The 17,221-nt window shown below is 40.3% G+C and overlaps 1 protein-coding gene across 1 annotated transcript in view; it reads left to right on the forward strand.

The window, feature by feature from the left end:
- Positions 1 to 17,221, forward strand: part of MYO1E (myosin IE) — a 203,090-nt gene that overhangs the window by 22,878 nt on the left and 162,991 nt on the right. The gene's annotated exons all lie outside the window — the stretch shown is intronic.

Genomic DNA, 17,221 nt, shown 5'->3' on the forward strand with positions numbered 1-17,221 from the left:
AATTGGGTTCTAACAACTGGTGGAATCAAGAGTTTCATGTACATGGAATAAGTATTCTGTGTACCTAAAAAATTACTTTTTTCATCTTTGTATTTTTACATTATATTCTGCTGCCATGAAATAAGTAGATGTGAGATTTTTTTGAATGTTGATTTTCTTTTTAAATAAAAGACTAGGAGAATATAATCTATAAAAATACTGAATCACTATGTTGTGCACCTGAAGCTAATATAATATAATGTTATAATATAAGGGATAGAAAATATATTTTAAACATCATTGATTAAATGCTGGGATGTATTTCAGGAATTTAAAAATAAAAAAGGAAAGGTTAGGAAATCATTACAAAAACTATGTATGTATTAAAAATAAAATTTGGTCCACGAAACAGACAACCTGTTTGTTATTACTGGGAAAATTAAGGGGAGGAGAAAATAACAATTAGAGACTTCCTAAAATAGAAACGACTAGGAATTCCTGGAACTTATATTTTATTTAGGATCTTTGGTTCCATCCTTGGGTATATTTCTATACTGTGGGTCTATACTGAAGTGAATTTAGATGTCAAGTTGGTTTAACTGGTGAGTTCTGTTACACTTTTAAGGGATACACAGTTTCTCCAAAAGAGCTTCAGAGCAGAGAAAACGATTCTGAATTTTCTTCTGTGGGGTTAATACATCTCAATTAAAAACGCTGGACAAGGATGGCACTAAAGAAAACTAGAGACATTTTGCTCATGAATATAAATGCCATCCAGTTTAGAATTTTTGAGGTGGAAGAGACTTTGGAGACATCTAGATCACGCCTACCATCTTTTAGGTGAGAAAACAGGTTAGAGTGGCCTGATGCTTTACGTATTTAAGGGCACAGTTTGGTGCACCTGTAAGAAAGGTTGTTCTTGACTATGTGAAGTCAGAATTGTGCCCCTCTCAGGAAGAGTGGGAATTAGCAGTAAGTGAGGGAGTGCCTGTGCCCACCAGGGGTTCTGTGTGGATTATCTTCTTTAACCTCACATTTTATGTGAGCAAAGAATCTGAAAAAGAATGAATATATGTATAATTGAATCACTTTACTGTACGCCTGAAACTAACACAACATTGTTAACCAACTATAATCCTGTAAAATTGAAAAAAAGCACACCCTTACATTTGTCAACTGAAGGAGATTCTATCGTTTCGGTTGTTCAGAAGAGAAAGCTGGGGCCCAGGGAGACTACATAGTGTATGCTGAGGGTCAAATCTAGTTCTGTTTACTTTTGCTTTCATATGTTACTTTTCTTTTGCAAAGTTCTATGCTTTGCTTAGGGTTTTTTTCAAGTCCAAATAAATACTGCATTTTTGATCAATGATTCCGTGCACCACTCCCTGACTGCTTTAGGGACAGCGCTTCCAATAGGCTAAAACACATTTAATAATACACTGTGGCTTCTAAACTCCCCTCTCCATGGGGGAGAAGTGACTCTTCTGTCCACTTGATTAATTAAGCCTTTTAAAAAATTTTTTTATTTTTAATTTTTTTTTAAAGGAATTCCTTTATTTATATTATTTATGTATTTATTCATTTATTTTTGGCTGTGTTGGGTCTTCGTTTCTGTGCGAGGGCTTTCTCTAGTTGCGGCAAGCGGGGGCCACTCTTCATCGCGGTGCGCGGGCCTCTCACTATCGCGGCCTCTCTTGTTGCAGAGCACAGGCTCCAGACGCGCAGGCTCAGTAGTTGTGGCTCACGGGCCTAGTTGCTCCGCGGCATGTGGGATCTTCCCAGACCAGGGCTCGAACCCGTGTCCCCTGCATTGGCAGGCAGATTCTCAACCACTGCGCCACCAGGGAAGCCCTATTTTTAATTTTTGAATTAAAAAATATTTAATTGAGGTATAGTTGATTTACAATATAATATTAGTTTCAGGTGTACAAAATAGTGATTCAAAATTTTTATAGCTTATACTCCATTTGAAGTTACTGTAAAGCATTGGCTATATTCCCTGTCTGTACAATGTATCCTGGTAGCTTGCTTATTTTATACATAGTAATTTGTATCTCTTGGACCCCTACCCCTAACTTGCCCCTCCCCCTTCCCTCTCTCCACTGGTAACCAGTAGTTTGTTCTCTGTGTCTGTGAGTCTGTTTTGTTATAGTCATTCATTTGTTTTATTTTTTAGATTCCACATATAAGTGATAACATACAGTATTTGTCTTTCTCTGATTTATTTCACTAAGGATGATACCCTCCAGGTCCATCTGTGTTGTTGAAAATGAACAAATTTTATTCTTTTTTTACGGCTGAGCAGTATTCCATGTATATACCACATCTTCTTTATCTTTTTTTTTTCTAAATTTATTTTATTTGTTTATTTTTGGCTGCGTTGGGTCTTTGTTGCTGCGCGCAGGCCTTCTCTAGTTGCGGCGAGTGGGGGCTACTCTTTGTTGCAGTGCGCGGGCTTCTCATAGCAGTGGCTTCTCTTGTTGCGGAGCACGGGCTCCAGGTGCACAGGCTTCAGTAGTTGTGGCATGTGGACTCAGTAGTTGTGGCGCGTGGGCTCTAGGGTGCAGGTTTAGTAGTTGTGGCGCACGGGCTTGGTTGCTCTGTGGCATGTGGGATCTTCCCGGACCAGGACTCGAACCCGTGTCCCCTGCATTGGCAGGCAGATTCTTAACCACTGAGCCACCAGGGAAGTCCCTATTTATTTGTTGATGGACACTTGGGTTGTTTCCATATCTTGGCTATTGTAAGTAATGCTGTCTGAACATCGGGGTGCATATATCTTTTTGAATTAATGTTTTCATTTTCTTGGGATAAATACCCAGGCGTAGAATTACTGGATCATGTGGTAGTTCTGTTTTTTTGAGGACCCTCCGTACTATTTTTTGTTTTTTGAGGACCCTCTGTACTGTTTTCCATAGTGGCTGCACCAATTTACATTACCACCAACAGTGTACTAGGGTTCCTTTTTCTCCACATCCTCTCCAACATTTGTTATTTGTGGTCTTTTTGATGATAGCCATTCTGACAGGTGTGCAGTGATAGCTCATTGTGGTTTTAATTTGCATTTCTCTGATGATTAGCAATGTTGAGCATCTTTTCATGTGCCTGTTGGCCATCTGTATATCTTCTTTGGAAAAATGTCTATTCAGGTCTTCCCATTTTTTAATCAGGTTGTTTGCTCTTTTGCTATTGAGTTGTATGAGCTGTTTATATTTTGGATATTAACCCCTTATTGATCATATCATTTGCAAATATTGGGTTGGCCAAGAAGTCCTTTTGGGTTTTTCTGTAAAGTGTTATGGAAAAACCCAAAAGAACTTTTTGGCCAACCCAATATTTTTTCCTCCTATTCAGTAGGATGTCTTTGCATTTTGTTGACAGTTTTTTTTTTTTTTTTGCTGTGCAAAAGCTTTTAAGTTTAATTAGGTCCCATTTGTTTATTTTTTAAAATCTTTTTTTTAACATCTTTATTGGAGTATAATTGCTTTAAAATGGTGTGTTAGTTTCTGCTGTATAACAAAGTGACTCAGCTATACATATATCCCCATATGTCCTCCCTCTTGCATCTCCCTCCCACCCTCCCTATCCCACCCCTCTAGTTGGACACAAAGCACCAAGCTGATCTCCCTGTGCTATGCGGCTGCTTCCCACTAGCTGTCTGTTTTACATTTGGTAGTGTATATATGTCCATGCTACTCTCTCACTTCGTCCCAGCTTACCCTTCCCCCTTCCCCCTTCCCATGTCCTCAAGTCCATTTGTTTATTTTTGCTTTTGTTTCCTTTGCCTTAGGAGACAGATCCAAAAAAAATTTCTATGATTTATGTCAAAGAGTGTTCTGCCTGTGATTTCTTCTAGGAGTTTTATATTTTCTGTTCTTACATTTAGGCCTTTAATCCATTTTGAGTTTATTTTTGTATATGGTGTGAGAAAATGTTCTAACTTTATACTTTTACATGTAGCTGTCCAGTTTTCCCAGCACCACTTATTGAAGAGACTGTCTTTTCTCCATTGTATTTTCTTGCCTCCTTTATCAAAGATAAGGTGACCATATGTGTGTGGGTTTATCTCTGGGCTTTCTATCCTGTTCCATTGATCTGTGTTTCTGTTTTTGTGCCAGTACCGTACTGTCTTGATTACTGTAGCTTTGTAATATAGTCTGAAGTCAGGGAGCATGATACCCCCAACTCTGCTCTTCTTTCTCAAGATTACTTTGGCTATTCAGAATCTTTTGGGTTTCCATGCAAATTTTAAAATTATTTGTTTTAGCTCTGTGAAAAATGCCAGTAGTATTTTGACAGGGATTGCATTGAATCTGTAGATTGCCTTGGTAGTACAGTCAGGCCTCTGTTTTCTTGATTTTCCTTCTTTTCTTCACAAAAAGTTAGGCATTTTAGAAATTTCTTTTTTTCCCCCAAATAAATTGCTTCAAATTATTTTGCAAGCTGTGGTTGTAGCTCTTCAATATGAAAATAAATGAATTGATAAAAGTGACATGCCAGTTTGTGTTCTTGGTCCTTTAGTGTCCATTGATTCTTCTTGCCTATTAACTGGCTACTCTCAGGGCTGCTTGTATTTATTGAATCTAAATATGTTCTTTTAAGACTTTTCTGAAATACCTCCTTGATTTTTATCCCCAAATAAAAATTAAATATCATAAAGTTAGTTTTAATTTTAACTTAAAATATCCAAGTAAATTAGAAGAAGAAGTAGGAAAAGGACAGTTATTTACAAAGATGATTGTAAGTATGATATTCACTCTGTCATTTGATGCAACACAGTAAAAAGGCATTGAGTTGAGGTCATAGAGACCCACCCCAAGCCTGACCTTTTCCCATCTTGGCAATTTTCCTCTTCCCTCCAAAGGTCCACAGAAATTAAACTATCTAGAGAAAATGTAATAAGAACATAGCACTTCAGGGAACACCTCACTGAAACAGGTTTCATGTGAAAGATTTGCTTTCCTTAATTTTAATGTTAGGCTAGATTTTTAAAAATTCTTAATAGAGAAGGCCTTTGATGAGTGAGGTGTGAAGGCAGGGAAAGCCTCCTTTTTCACCTTTCAGCTTTGCCCTGTCCACCTACCCCTGTACTTCCGCCTTGCACCTCAGGCTTTTGTGCTCACCTCTGTGTATCCTTGGCGCTGAGTTTGGAGCTCTCCTCATTCCGAAGAATACAGCAATGACCTCTTTTTCCTTTGAAGAAAGATACTTTGCAAGTCCAAGTACATTTATTCCCACTCAACTAATGTAAGTTCCGTACACTGAATTCCATTATGCATATTTTGATTTTGGTTGCTCTATATTCAAATTGCAGCTTTGCCCAGGTGAACATATTTAGGGGGGAAAAAAAACCCCTGGACATTGACCAGGAAGTTGCCTGGAGAGCCAAAGAGAAAAATAGATGAATCAAAATAAGGAACGCCTGGGAAGGGAGCCTAAAGTCCCTAGACCCACCCTTCAGTGTCTGCTGGGAGAGGCGTTGGCCTGGAGGTCAAAGGAAGGCTGGACAACTTGAGAAATATCCACAGCACAGAATGGGTCTTGTCAAAGATTTTCCACCTCAAGTAACCAAGTTACTTTCTATCTCTGGCTCCACTTGGGAACCAGAAAGTCAATTGAACATTTGGTTAGGGAATCAGTCACAGGGGAACAAATGTCTCTTATTACACATAAAATCTACTTTGGAGCACAGTTAATTCACAACCACTCATTAGACCCACTGGAGAGGAAGACCTTGAAAGATTTCAGTCTAGCAAGGAGCGATAAAATGGAAGTTGAGTGTAATACTCATTATTGCTAGTTCAAGATGTATATAATGTCATTGACATTTTAAAAATAGGGTGCTGTCCTTATCATTTAACTGTCTATTTTAAAATGTGGTTGTTGCCCTGAGGGCCCCCCCACCCCCACGCAGTCATATCCCAGGGCCTTGCAGCCAGCTGGCCAGGGGCCAGCCCTGCCAACAGTGCACCCACAGTAGTTGCTCTGCTACAACAGAAGGACCCACACAGTCCAAGTAGGGAGCACCCCAAGTGCATATGGCTCTGGTGACCAGAGGAGAGTGTGCTGCTGGGCCCCAGAGGAGGTCTCCTACATAAGGCCACTTCTCCAAGATCAGGAAACACAGCTGACTGACCTACCACAGAGAAATAATACCGAGAACTGGGCAAAATGAGGAGACAGCAATATGTTTCAAACAAGGAGACAAGACGACACCTCAGAAAAGGAACTGTACAGAAGTGGAGATAAGCAGTCTTCCCAATTAAGAGTTCAAGGTAACAATCATAAAGATGATCACCCCACAGAGGAGAACGGATGAACATAGTGACAGTTTCAACAGAGAGACAGTATAAAGGAGAACCGAACAGAGCTGAATAATAGGATAACTGGAATAAAAATGTTGATGAGATTTTCGTAGCTTCACTCCTGGCTTTGGTCCTCTTGCATGGTTTTTCCCCTGGCATCCTAAATTTGGAGCCACAGGGTTTTGGGGGACCTTGCCCCTCCTACCAGTGGGAAGTGATTACAGGTTAGAGGGGGTTGAAACTCCCCTACTGTCTTTCCCTGGTCAGCAGGCCAGGTGGGAGCTGAGCACAACTTGGGGAGCAGAGTTGGCTCAGTGTTTTATGGAATGAGCTTAGGGGGAGGGGTTCTGAAAACACAGAGGAAACAATTTTCTGTTTCCAGTTCCCACTTCATAATTCAGCAGACAATGTGCCTTCATGGATTGATAATACAGTCCTCTCTCTGACGGACAGGTTGGAAAAGTTTGCTTGGCCCAGATCTGGGAGTCAGGAATGTACTGTGTGCCGAGTACATTTCAACTCCTCTTTGAAGCAAAAGGAAAGTTTCAACACTGACCTAGTTTACGTGGCTGCTGTAGAATATCCCTGTTAGTGAAAACAGAAATTCGGATGTAAATAGAAGAGGCTACCAAACTCCTAAATAATCTATTAATTTTTTTTTTTTCAAACTTCATTCCATTTGCTTTGCCTCACAATGCAATTGTTGCTATGAGGCCGCTTTAGCTACACCTAGTAGCTGAATCTGCAAATACCACAACGCCGTACTTACTTCAGAAGGATTTTGTTTGATTAATTTACACTCTTGGGTGACATTTCTCTGTTGAGTAGGAGGGAAAAAACTAGCGTAATTTAACCACATTACCCACATCACGGATGGGGAAATGGAAGGAGTGTGTGTAAGTGATTTATTTGCCTCATTACTTAAGTGAAGATGTTTCTAAGCTTAGGTTTTACCTTGTTCTCTAAGAATTTTATGAGCAAGATATTTTAGATTATGGTAGTTTGATGTTCTTTTAAGTCTGGTACTGCAGGCTAAAGCTCTGTTTTTTGCCAAATGTGAAATAGTAGAGCAGAATAAAACCATGTGCTTTATATTATAAAAATTGTATTTGATGGATGTTCATGTTTAGAAAAATCATCAGCAAGCTCACCATTTGTAGATATGGATAACACAACCCTTTGCCAAATAAAGTTGGTTTCATCATAACTGCTTGCCTTTGTTTTATTTTCATATCTCTAGTAAACTCGATTTGTTTACACTTAAAAACTATTCAGTGGAAATTTGTAGTATGGAACCTGGCTCTTGTAATTTTAGAGGAATTTCCTCAGTTTTCACATCTGTAAAGTGGAAATGTTCATAATATTCATGATAATCATTTCCTAGAGTTGTTATAACAATCAAATCAAAGTATCTGGAAGTATGTCGTAAGCTGTAAAAAATTTAATAATTGTAAGGATTTTATAAGCATGGATTTGCTTTAAAACAAGAGTGTTCTTAGGAATATGCTATATTAATTACTGGAGGTACCAGAGAATTTTCCAGATGGTCCAAACCTGTGTCCAAAATTCAAGTCCTAGTAAAGACACATATTTTAATAATAAAAGACATTTGTCATGGCATTCCCAGGTCTAGATTTAAAAGGACATAAGTAGGGACTTCCCTGGTGCCTGCCAGTGCAGGGGACATGGATTCGATCCCTGGTCTGGGAAGATCCCACATGCCGTGGAGCAACTAAGCCCGTGCGCCACAACTACAGAAGCCTGTGAGCCACAACTACTGAGCCCGCGTGCCACAACTACTGAAGCCCACGTGCCTAGAGCCCATGCTCCGCAACAAGAGAAGCCACTGAAATGAGAAGCCCGCGCACTGCAATGGAGAGTAGCCCCCGCTCGCCACAACTAGAGAAAGCCCGCGTGCAGCAACAAAGACCCAACGCAGCCAAAAATAAATAAATTTTTTTAAAAAAGACCTAAGTAAACATTGGGGTTTTTTTGTTTTGTTTTTTTTAATCCGGGAAAAAGCTTCAAGATTTTCTTTTGCTTTTGGTATTTGCTGGGTGTAGTTGGGAAGAGGAGTAGCAAATAGGAGTCACTGCAAGACTGATCCTTTTGTGCCCGCAGAGAGATTTACACACCACAGAACCAGGAGATTATCACCTGAGAAGACATTGGAAGCATGCGCGCATACAGCACTGCATATATTCTAAATGGCACTTGTAGCATTCCTCCACGTAAATTAAGGGCACGCACAGTTTCAAATGATGAAAGTTTTCTCCCACCATTCTCAAGGGGAGTCATTCAAATTTATTAGTTTTTTCCCCCATTGTACCTGCCAAAGTTTATGAGTAAATAAATACTCAGGTTGTTGAGCAGTGGTTGTTCTCTGGGGCATGGAGTGTAATACAGTTTTAAGTGCAAGTCCATCCTAGCCTCTAAGTAGCCAGGAAAAACAGGTGCTGGACTTCAAAGAGATTCGGAAGCAATCCTGGCCAAGTGTCGTCTACTTTTCCAGCCCTGATCATCATGTGGCATGTGCATGGGACTGCAGTAAAAAAGCAGCCCACTTGCAGAACCAAGTGGGTTTTTAATTATTCATATTCAATGCAGATCTGTTGATGCAAAAAACATGCTCTCCTGATGTGGCCACTGAATCATCACTTGCTTCTTTCACAATCCCTAAAATCTTGTATTCTGGTGGTATTGGGCAGATCTCATCTCAAACTGCAGCAACCTGTGCTGGCCAGTGAAGTGTCTGAAAATGGTTTCAAGTATCCATAATTTCAACAAACTCTTTGACAGTCTACCCCCTCAGTACACATTGAGAAGAGTACAAACAACCACCAAGTTGTGCCACATCTTCTTCTTTTAATTTTAACATCAAATTTGTACTTTGTTTAATAACGAAAGTATAAAGCCATGAGCTATGCAAGGAATTGAATAAAGATTATTCTGGGTAGGCTTGTGTCCCGTGTGAATGCCTTTGTTTTTTTCCTTTCATATTTTGACCCATTTGGCTGTGAATATTCTCTTAGACTGTATTACATTTTTCTTATAAGAGATATGAAAAATGGTTAAGTCTTTATACTAATAAATGTGTTAAGACTTCCTCAGCAATATTCACAGCAAGGAAGTGTTGGTGGATGTGTGGTTTTTTTTGTTTTTGTTTTTTTTTTGCAAATAAGCTTCCTTTGTCCGCTTAGTAATTTCCTTCCAGGTTTCTGAAAGTGTCACCCGTAAATGATATGTATGGGTGGATGGAGCAAAGTGATGGAGATATTTGTGCCAACCTGATAAGTCAGTAATTCTAATAGTCAATGTTAAAGAGTTGGCAAGTTTCTCTCAGATGCCCTACTATTTTTGACCCTGCCAACTGGGCCGAAAGGCCTCGCAGTGTGATGAGAAGGACTGCTGCCTCTGTGAAGTGACTTCTGTCTAGTCAACTCACAGAGACGCAACAGGCTTTGGAGAATATTTGGATGAAGTTGGTGGCGTTTTTATTGCTACCATCTGATGCTGCTTTGGGCCTGTAGCAGCTTCTGCCACTTTGTGACCAATGGAAAAAAAATGCCATTACCGTAATGGAAAACGTTGACATTTGGTAGCAGTTTCCTATTGCATCTCAGAAATCATCTAAAATGTCATACTTTGAAGAACAAAGCATTCTATTGATGTTGGTTTGGCTCTGAGACATTGATTACTTATTCTAATTTGAAATGATATTGTCCATCATGAGAATGGGCAAGAGGAACTAACAGAAGGGAGCAGTGTCAGGGTATGTTGAGGTCCCCTTGCCCCCGACGTCCATTTGGGTGTTACAGTCCTGCCACACTATGGGCCCGAGGGAGGCAGAGGGTCTGTCTTGTTTACCACTTTTTTCTCCAGAACTTAGTGTAGCGCCTGGTGTAGAGTAGGAGCTGAGTTTGTTGACTGAATAAATGAATGAATGGCGTAAATGGGGAAACCAAGTAGAAAAGACATTCTGGGAGCAGCTGCAAGAATAAGCAATTCACACAGTCAGTTGCATTTTGTGTAGTTTTTTCTGATTGGTTGGTTTTCAAAGGCTGAAAAGTATAGGGACGATCTCACCGGACTCCAGTTATTACATGGTTGTCGTTTACTTATGATGTGGATGGACTGAGGGCATCCTTTCTCCATCCTAGCACCTCTTGTGTTGTGTCTTGGATGTCACCATCAGCCACCACTTTGTCCCCTTGTTGCTGCTGTTCTCTGCTCCTCAGAGATACCCAGTATTGGTGGACATTTAGATAATTTCCATTTTTGTTAAACACTTCTGCTAGTATTCCTGTCAAATAGATTCTATGAGGCAGGATTTGACACTTTTCGAGTCATGCCTATGACACTTTTTTTAGAAGCTCCATAATTGACTTCCAGAAAGGTTTTACCAATTTACATGCTCACCATGGGCATAAACTAGTACAGAGTTATGAAAATAAGGTAACATTTTGGACTTATTGGAGGATAATTACAAGTAACTAAAAAGTAACTGCTCGTAAGCTCACAAAAATTTTGAGGACAAGAGAGTCTTTATATTTTATATTCTCCACTATACAGAATTGATCTCTTGAGTCAGGAAGTCTCTTACCTTTTATACTCTTCCCCATTACCTTAGGCATATATCCAGGGGGTTTTGGAGGAAGAAAAAGTAGCCCTTTCCTATGAGGATATACTGGTTCCAAAGTGTTTACTTAGATACACAGTGGAAGCTCAAAAGGTATTTATTGAACTCATTCTTGTGGTTCAGCTTTCAGCTACTAACATTATAGGAATAAAGAAAAAAAAAAGTAAGAAAACTAGAGGCTGACATTAAGGCAAGAAGAGAGTACCTCTAGAAGGAAGTGGGAAACCAGATTGCTCAGAGGAAGAAGGACACGCCACCAATGGGCAGTTGGTCTAATGTGTTTGGTGGGGTGGAGGTGGTAGCAGGAAGTCTTAGTGTAGAAAATTGGTACATGGATGCGTTATATTAGAAAGGAGATAGTGATGCAACTGGATCATTAAAGCAGAAACTTGTAAGGCAAGGTGTGGAATTAGGAAAAGAGGATTTCGGAATTTGAAAGAAATGTGACATTTCTTTGTAGATTGTACTTAGGTTGTTGAGGTCAGTACGTATGGCCAGTCCGGATAAATAAGACCACCAAGTCATCATGGAAAGGGAGGAAGAATTGGGGACTCATATCTCTGCCCAGCTTAGCTCCTTTTTAGGGTACAACTGAGGTGGGTAGAGAGATATGGTTAGGTTTGTCTACATAATGGGAAATACCCGATTAAAGAATAATATGGAGCTACTCTTGATAATCAAATTGGCTGCATTCAGTAGAATGCCAACAAAGCCAGTTCCTGAACTCTCTTCCGTTCTGTGGTAACATAAGTGATGGGGAAGTTTAGTTTATGTGGCTTTATCATTAGACAGGTTAATGACAATTCTGCTGTGGATTTACAGTACAGGGACTACTACAACTAGAAATACCTGTAACTAGGCTACTGGTGCCGTTCAGGTCCATCTGTATCCTAATGAGGATGAACATCACCTCCCCAGTGACGACCAAATAATGGCAGTCCTGGATCAGCATGTGAGTCATAATGGGAATATTGAGTTTATTTATTTGGTTGCGCTGGGTCTTAGTTGCAGCAGGCGGGCTCCTTAGTTGTGGCTTGCGGGCTCCTTAGTTGTGGCGTGTGAACTCTTAGTTGCGGCATGCATGTGGGATCTAGTTCCCTGACCAGGGATCGAACCCGGGCCCCCTGTATTGGGAGCATGGAGTCTTAAGCACTGCGCCACCAGGGAAACCCCTTGAGTTTACTTTTAATTTTGAGAAGGTAAATGTGTTTGTAAGAGCTATAGAAAAGCCCAGAATTCCTTTCCACTAAATTAGCTGCATTCTTGGACATTGTAATCCTATCACACACTCTGTCTCACAGCAGAAGTAGAAGCAATTAGGAGACTTTGAATTCTTTACCCGTGACTTTGAGGCAGTTGATTTAACCTCTCTGAGAACACAGTTCCTCATCTGCAAAATGGAAATAATGTCTACTTCCAGTCACAGGGTTGTTTGAGGGCTCAAAATGGTAAAGGAGGTAAAAGCTTAAGTACCGCAAAATTGTTGGGCACTTTTTTATTTTAAATTAATTTGTATTCATAAGTCAGTTTTTTATCAAGGGCTTAGATTCTAGGCTAAGAAAGAGAGCTCTTAGCTTCGTTCCATGTGAATTAGCCCTGTTTTATCCTTACTTTAAAATTAGTCTTTGTGTTTCCTTCCACCTCTTTTGAGCATCACCCCTATCCTTCAGTAATAAAATGGAGCTGCAACTAGTGAAATCAGGCTGTAAAATTATAGAGTTGTAAATCTGGAACTAGGGACATGTAAAGAGAAAAGCAGTTGGATTAAAATAACTCATCAAGATGAAAATGACCACCCGGTATAGCTCTAACAGGATTATTTAAATTTTTTAGGGATGTGCTATTGACAATCTAAATAAATTTCAAATTGTGGAAAATATGATGTGTTGATAATTTGGGACTCAAATTTCTTTTCAGTTCAGTGTTTAGGGGATAGGGGAAGGATGTGTCTCTACAGTTTCCCATTAAGAAACAATTTGGTGCTGACATTGACAATCAAATTGATTGCGATCCAACGAAGAAGAAGTCTGTTCCATCTTTTTCTTGCCACTTATATATATTGTACCACCTCCTCCATCTCTTCTTAAAACATGGGGTGATTACTGAATTCTAAAATGTTCTGACATGTTGCTGACCTCTAATTATGCATATCAGTGTTCTTCCTTTAGCTCAAGAATGTGCTTCTGTTAGTTGTAGATTGGAGTATGAAAAGAAAGGTGTTGTGATGTAAAAGGCTTGCCACTTCTCCAGATATTTCAGTCTCCTCACAGTGCTTCCACAATATAGTGAACACAACGGTGGACTGTGCAAGGATGCACTCATACCTTTTGGCATTTTCTTCAATTTGTCCTTCTACATCAGTCAACAAACTTCTGTAAAGAGCCAGCTAGTAAATATCTTAGTGGACCATACTGCCTCTGTCACAGCTTCTCAGCTCTGCCATTGTAATGAAATCAGCCATAGAGAATACATACATGAATGTGTGTGGCTGTGTTCCAATAAAACTTTATTTACAAAAACAAGCAGTGGGCCATTTGACCCACAGGCTGTAGTTTGCTGACCCCTGTTCTACATCATTCCCATAAAGATAGGACAGATGCACTTATAATAGTAAATGAACTCATTTATCAGTTTGGGGTATTAATTTGTAAATACCCTAAAGTTGAATCAAAGATAGATTTTTCAGAGTTCATTTAGGAATTTACCTACAAAAGATTGTGTTATCACAATATTTAGTTATTTACACTGTACATTTGACCCTTGAACAACACAGGTTTGAACTGCATGGTTTCACTTATATGTGAAATATATATATTTTCAATACATATACTGGAAAATTTTTTGGAGATTTTTGACAATTTGAAAAAATTTGCAGATTAACCACATAGCCCACAAATATCGAAAAAATTAAGAAAAAGTTAGGTATGTCATGAAGGCATAAAATATATGTAAATACTAGTCTATTTTATCATTTATTACAGTAAAATATACACAAATCTATTATAAAAAGTTAAAATTTATCAAAACTTATGCACACAAACACTTACAGACCATACATGGTGCCATTTGCATTTGAGAGAAATGTAAAAAAGGTGCCTTACTCAATCATAACTGCACAAAATTAAATGTAGAACAAGCTGTACTACTGTAATTTTGTAGCCAATGTTAATCTATTTATATTACAGGTAAGGCTTCCAGTCAACAGTAGGCTATTCCCAGTTAAGTTTTGGGGGAGTCAGAAGTTATATGTGGATTCTCGACTGTGCAGGGGTCAGCACCCCTAACCCCCGAGTTGTTCAGGGGTCCACTGTAGATTGAAATAGTCTAAGGCCTGGCAACAGACTTCAGGAATATTTACTTTTTTCAAGTATTTACTTTTTCTCAGATACTTTCTCAAGTATTTACTTTTCTACACGCTTAGTCTAGCAGATTTCACAGTGCATTGTCATTTTAAATTAATGCCATGGACCTAATGCCAACTATATGCTGTTCAGCGAGAAACTTGTAAAAGGGAGAGCAAGGAAAGGCTGCAAGAGGGAAGTTCACTTTAAATGATCCTTGAAGTCAACATCAGATACCTTGAGAAAGAAGCCACCGCTGCTTAATTTGTAAGATCTTCAATTACAGTACTTTGATTCTTAACCTTAAAAAAAATTCTCCTTCAACCATTTCAAGCCATGTGGAATATCTATTACTGCTTAGGAATTTACTGTGGTTTTTCATTGATCGCAGCCCCAGACTCTGGCATATGTATTAATTTATTTGGGCAGAGAGTACAGGAATCCACATGCAGAATAAAGTGAACTTTCTGCTGAAGCAGAATATTGAAGCTGGGAATGATTAATTCTTCAAAAACGAACCATCAGCATTAATAAATATTGAATTCTAAGACGGTTATTTTGCAATTTTCCTTTTAAAAGTACTGAGGTATTCTGACCAAGTTCCCATTTAAATGGGAGGGTTTTTTCCCACCATGAACAATATTTGTTTAGAGTCATTAGTAAATTATTAATCTGCGTTCCAGTGTTACATGTTTGAAATACCAGTCCTCCCTGTCTGTGCTGGATTTGATCTCACGCTGTAATCAGTAGAGCGTTCTGGGAAGTGGGAATGGCTGTGGTTTGCTCTTTTAAAGACCTTAAGAGAGAATCAAAAAGCCTGAGTTATAAGGAAGGAGGCCTGCCTAGTGTTTGACAGCTGGCAGTTTCCATATTGAGTCATGTGAGGCCATGAACTTGGAAGGAACACTAAATTGTGGGAAAGTTTGGGTGGGCTTCCTCCTCCCTCTGACTTGCAGACATCCTAGAATGTCCTTCAAAGTGTTTCTGCAGCTCTTTTGAACAGATGTCAAAATCTCTTTTGGTTTGGAGCTACCCCAGATATTTATATTCTTTGGACCATTTTCTTCCAATAGTGCACGTTTAGGTTTGCTGTTGGGACATCTAATGAACTGGGTTGGTCCTAAGATTCTAGGGAGCTCTGCCCCTGGCTCCACATCACTTTCTAGCTTTGGAACAGTGGGTAAGTCACTTAACCTCTCTGGTTCCCTCATTGAATGGAGGTTATGACAGTATGTACATCACATTGTTGCTTGAGGATGAAAAGGAATAACTTGTGGGACCTGGCATGAGGTTTCCTGCACTAGAATGTGGAGGAAGCTCCTTGGGGAAGCTGTATTCCAGTGCCCATAGCAGTGCCTGGCACACAGTAGGAGCTCAATAAATATTTGATAAATAAATTGATACTGAGCACTCAGTAAATGTTAGTTATTACAGTCATTATTGATAGTATTCTCATACTTATTATTACTTACGTTAGCCTCAGACTCACATTTCATTTCGAGTCCCTCCTTACCATCTGCTGATGACAGGAACCTTTATGAAGCAGCTGTGGTGTCAGCAGAGTGCTGAGTTCAGATCCTGATCTGCCCTGGTTAATTATGTGCAAAGTTGCTTAATCTCTCTGAGCTAGTTTCTTCATCTGTCATAATAGTGCCCTCTCACAGAATTTTAAGTGGGCACTATAGCTCTGCCTTTGTTTTGAGAGTAGACAGTCATAAACAACCCCGGTATCTACTCCTTTCCCCATTTCTTGGATACTCACTTACCCTAACTGCTTAACCCTGTAGGCGCTGTAAACTCCACACTGGAGTCCATTGTGGATTGCCCAATGTATGGAGGTCTAGTGAAGTCCTTTCCCCAGGGAACAGCCATGTTGAGAAGGTTTGTCAAGTGGCCAGATTTCCTCTCCACATGGTTCAAAACATCTGTGTTTTGATCACGCTGATCTCTGGACAGCTGAAATGTATGTAGGTCCTTTCAATTCCCATGATCTGTCTTCACGAGATACTAACCATAATGCTACTTCATGTTCTGTGGATTGGAGAGATACCAAAAACAGCACCACATCTGGGGGTTCACAGAGGTTGTAAAATGAAGTTTCTGACACCCTTCCCGACACTCCTTTGGTTCAGTGTCTGGTCAGTCGCCAACCCAATGCAGGTGCGTTCCAGAGCTTCAAGTCTTGACGGTTTGAGTCTGGGAATGGGATCAAGTTCTCTTCCCTCCCACAGAATCTCTCTTCCACGCCACACTCTGGGAAGTAGCCCAGATCCAAGTTGAAGCCTCTTCCCCAATGCAAGAAAATGCACCGCTCTGCTCCTACTTCTTATCTTTGGTTTGAGCAAAGTCTGAATTCCACGAGGCCTTTTAGTGCCTAGTTAACACCCAGGGGTGAACTTTCTCTCACCCTGTCTGTTACAACCTCTGTCACCTGGCCCTGTGCCCGCCGGGGGTAGTGCGTTAGAATTAGAACTGTCACCATCGCAGATGCTCCTGCTGGTACCAGCCCACCAACACCTCAGTCCCACCACCCCTCTCCATCTCCTTCAGAGGTAGGAACCTCCGGGAGGCTTTGCCTTCTCCTCTGTCTCCTTTCAGCAAGGGGTGAGCTCCCGCACTCCTACCCGTACTCTCGGGCCCACCTCCCTCTCTGTCGAGACAGCTCCCGTAGTGCTGGGGAGGGGCGGGGAAGGGGGTGTCCTTGTGGCCAACATTCCTTTGCTCACTGGCCCAGGATGGATCTGGAAATGGCAGCCCAACCCAACCTTTCCCTGACTTCACTCTTTCCCTCACCCCTGACATCCAACCATCAACACGTCTTCTACTCATAAAGACACAGCAAATCTGACAGCTCTGTATCACTCCGTAGCTGCCACCCTAGTTCATAGACCACCATTTCTCACCTAGAATGGTATAGACTATTCCTAATTGGTCTCTCTGCCTCCATACTTGCCCTC

This window comes from Balaenoptera musculus, chromosome 2 (genome assembly GCF_009873245.2).
Source record: "Balaenoptera musculus isolate JJ_BM4_2016_0621 chromosome 2, mBalMus1.pri.v3, whole genome shotgun sequence".
NCBI classification, from domain to species: Eukaryota; Metazoa; Chordata; class Mammalia; order Artiodactyla; family Balaenopteridae; genus Balaenoptera; species Balaenoptera musculus.